Here is a 4359-nt window from a genome sequence, read left to right as displayed (position 1 = left end):
GAAAGAGAACAGGCCTGTCTCTACGGGGGTTGGGCGGACGGTGATAATGCAGATTCCTTCAGTGGTCTTCTGAGGAGTCATGGCGACGACTGATATGCTAATTTCAAGCACAAAGGTTCATGCAAGATGCTTTAAAAGAAGTCTGAAATGAATATATCTTATTTTCTTCACCAAACAGTCATAACAAGTTATGTCCATCAGAAATCAGAAATCGAGGTAGGTAGGAAACCCCTACAAATCCATGTGTATCGTGTGTGTAAACATATGCTTTATGCTACATGTTTTCATCTGCTTCCCAAACAGAACGATACATTCTGACACCATTTGTATAGAAATATATCCGTATATTTGTTAATATAGCTGCAATTTCGACAAAATTATGGTGTCTTATTTTGTAAATACTGATGTTGTGCTCGTTCCTCTTCCTGTTGGTGCACGTAATCTTTAAAAATGGACTCCAGCGCAGCTCCGGCGTCCAGCAGAAATACTGTAGAATCTGATTTTGCCGGATCGCCGTCCGCTCACCACCGCCGTGTGGAGCAAGTGTAAATACTCTCATTGATTATAATGGGTGTGTATTGCTGCAGAGCCAGAATGCATGTAGTGTAAATTAGAAGAAGGGTTTGTTATAAGTTTACATTAAGGAAGTTTGCCTAAATGTATTGACATAGTTTGGATACTGTGATGGAACTAATATTTTTAGGTTTAATCCAGTAATTCGTGAAATACTTTAATGACCTAGGTTTTCATGACATGCTCTTTATCAGCAGATGGAATGATTAAAGTCAGAACAAGATTTGCTAACAACAGTCATTCTTAGATATCACTTGTGTTTACCTTTGTGTTTTCCTTTGACCCAGCATTTCCTTAGGATGAAATCTTGCTTTATTAAGATGACATAAAAGTGTTTGTTAAACAGTATATATGAGGCCTCAACTGCCTCAGCGAAGCGGAAGCAGTACCAGAGAGCAGGGGGACAATCTGATGGCTCGATGTTGTTCTCTGTGTTTCCTGTTGTTGCATTAAAACTCAGCTGATCATCTCACGGAGTACCTTCATTCTTGGACCACGTATTTCTGTCTTTGTTAAATAAATATTTCCATAACAGATACCTTTCCAACCATAGTAGCCTTTATTTTTCCTAATTTTGCATGTTTTACTGAAAGATCTGAGAGGATTTTTGAATCTGGTATCATTTGTTTCTAATATAAAATTATCCCACATAATTTTTACTAAAAGAGAACAAATACACACTAGGTTGTTTTGCTACTGTATCTCAAGCTGAGATATGCAATCCACCAGTGTGTGGCGTCTCTCAAAGACCTTCAGTGTACACAGAAGGAAATATTCATACTAACAGATGGCCAAGCTGCTATTAGAAATCTCTGAGGGCCACACTTACTTCATTACTGGCTTGAGAGTGTGCCGAAGCAGTCAACCAACTAAGGAGAAACAACAGTGTTTCTGTTAAATGGGTACCAGGACATTACTGGCATTTATGGTAGCGAGAGACCTTTCAAAAGCTGCCAGTCAGGCCTATTTCAATGGACCACAGCCTGTTGTAGGTATTTCAACAGTCTGTAGGACTGCCCTACAGGCCTGGATTAGACGTCAACACTCAATCCACAAAGGGAGCTGATGAACTGTAGACAGGCATGGGAACTGATAAACGGCCCAAATCATTGGTTTGAGAAAGCTCTCATTGTCCTGGGAAGGAAATCTCCACTGGCTGGGGTCCTAAGTGGGCACAACCTGCTCAACCACCACAAAATGGTGATGGACTCCATGACTGGTCTATGTGATGCATGTGGCGTTGAATTAGAGACCTCTATGCACTATGGCAATAGGCCCAATTACATGGTCCCCGCTCATATGGGTTTTTTATCCATCCCCCACTCACCAAAGCCATAGATGAACTTCATTTTGTTTTGTTTTTTTGTTTTTTTTATAAAAAAAATAATTTGTCTTAATGAATGTAATAATGCAATGCAATTGTATACTTGAATGCAGATTATGAGACTTGATGAAAACTTATAACAGAAGGGGTCGCCAACAAAGTTCACTGGGAAGGCAGAATTGTCCTTGGGAAACCGCACAGGCTGTTCAGTGATAATGAAGATATAATAATAATAAATTGATGAGGAATTTGCATGAGAAACATGCAGTCTATTAAATACAAAACCTTACATCAGAAATTTTATACCATTTTCATGATTTTGCGTAATTACCATTTTTGGTCAACATTCACATTTCTGTTTGACCTTCCAGAAGGGGAAAAAATACAAAAAAAAAAAAGGGCATTTCTGGGTTTATTTTAGTTTAACTTTATTATTCCAATTCCAAAATAAATAAATAAAAATAATTAAAAAAAAGATTTTACATTTTTGCCTTATGGTGACAATATATTATAATTATTGTGTTAATTGTGTAATTTATTATTTAGCTGTTGAAAACAGAGTTGCAAAGTAACTAAGTACAAATACTTTGTTACTGTACTTAAGTAGAAATTTCAGTTATCTGTACTTGAGTGATTATTTTTCAGCTTACTTTTTTACATCTACTTTTTATATTTTCACAGAGTAGATATGTGTACTTTCTACTCCTTACATTTTTTTAAAAGGGCAAAAGTCGTTATTTTTATTTCATTTTTGCTTGTTTTCATTCTGACTTACTATTGGTTAAAAGAAACTATCCAGATAAATTATGACTCCTGGATAGAGTGAGTTTCACTGTGATTCTGACACCGTATTAGTTGGTACTCAGTCCATGCCAGCTGCTCGTAACAAATCCAACAGGACATAGCAAATGTGGCGAATATACAGGTCCTTCTCACAAAATTAGCATATTGTGATAAAGTTCATTATTTTCTGTAATGTACTGATAAACATTAAACTTTCATATATTTTAGATTCATTGCACACCAACTGAAGTAGTTCAAGCCTTTTATTGTTTTAATATTGATGATTTTGGCAAAAAAGTAAAGAAAAATCAAAAATCCCTATCTCAAAAAATTAGCATATCATGAAAAGTTTCTCTAAATGACTTATTAACCTAATCATCTGAATCAACAAATTAACTCTAAACACCTGCAAATGATTCCTGAGGTTTAAAAACTCCCAGCCTGATTCATTATTCAAAACCACAATCATGGTTCAGACTGCTGACCTGACTGCTGTCCAGAAGGCCATCATTGACACCCTCAAGCAAGAGGGTAAGACACAGAAAGATATTTCTGAACCAATAGGCTGTTCCCAGAGTGCTGTATCAAGRCACCTCAGTGGGAAGTCTGTGGGAAGGAAAAAGTGTGGCAGAAAACGCTGCACAATGAGAAGAGGTGACCGGACCCTGAGGAAGATTGTGGAGAAGGGCCGATTCCAGATGTTGGAGGACCTGCAGAAGTAGTGGACTGAGTCTGGAGTACAAACTTCCAGAGCCACCGTGCACAGGCGTGTGCAGGAAATGGGCTACAAGTGCCTCATTCCCCAGGTCAAGCCACGTTTGAACCAGAAACAGCAGCAGATGCACCTGACCTGGGCTACAGAGAAGCAGCACTGGACTGTTGCTCAGTGGTCCAAAGTACYTTTTTCAGATGAAAGCAAATTTTGCATTTCATTCAGAAATCAAGGATCCAGAGTCTGGAGGAAGACTGGGGAGAAGGAAATGCCAAAATGCCTGACGTCCAGTGTCAAGTACCCACAGTCAGTGATGGTCTGGGGTGCCATGTCAGCTGCTGGTGTTGGTCCACTGTGTTTAATCAAGGACAGGGTCAATGCAGCTATCAGGAGATGTTGGAGCACTTCATGCTTCCATCTGCTGAAAAGCTTTATGGAGATGAAGATTTCATTTTTCAGCACGACCTGCCACCTGCTCACAGGGCCAAAACCACTGGTAAATGGTTTACTGACCATGGTATTACTGGGCTTAACTGGCCTGCCAACTCTCCTGACCTGAACCCCAGAGAGAGTCTGCGGGATATTGTGAAGAGGAAGTTGAGAGACACAAGACCCAACACTCTGGATGAGCTTAAGACACAAGACCCAACACTCTGGATGAGCTGGACACAAGACCCAACACTCTGGATGAGCTGAAGACACAAGACCCAACACTCTGGATGAGCTGGACACAAGACCCAACACTCTGGATGAGCTGAAGACACAAGACCCAACACTCTGGATGAGCTGAAGACACAAGACCCAACACTCTGGATGAGCTGAAGACACAAGACCCAACACTCTGGATGAGCTGGACACAAGACCCAACACTCTGGATGAGCTGAAGACCCAACACTCTGGATGAGCTGAAGACCCAAGACCCAACACTCTGGATGAGCTGAAGACACAAGACCCAACACTCTGGATG

This window comes from Austrofundulus limnaeus, unplaced genomic scaffold (genome assembly GCF_001266775.1).
Source record: "Austrofundulus limnaeus strain Quisiro unplaced genomic scaffold, Austrofundulus_limnaeus-1.0 Scaffold221, whole genome shotgun sequence".
Lineage (NCBI taxonomy): Eukaryota > Metazoa > Chordata > Actinopteri > Cyprinodontiformes > Rivulidae > Austrofundulus > Austrofundulus limnaeus.
This window is presented reverse-complemented; position numbering follows the sequence as displayed.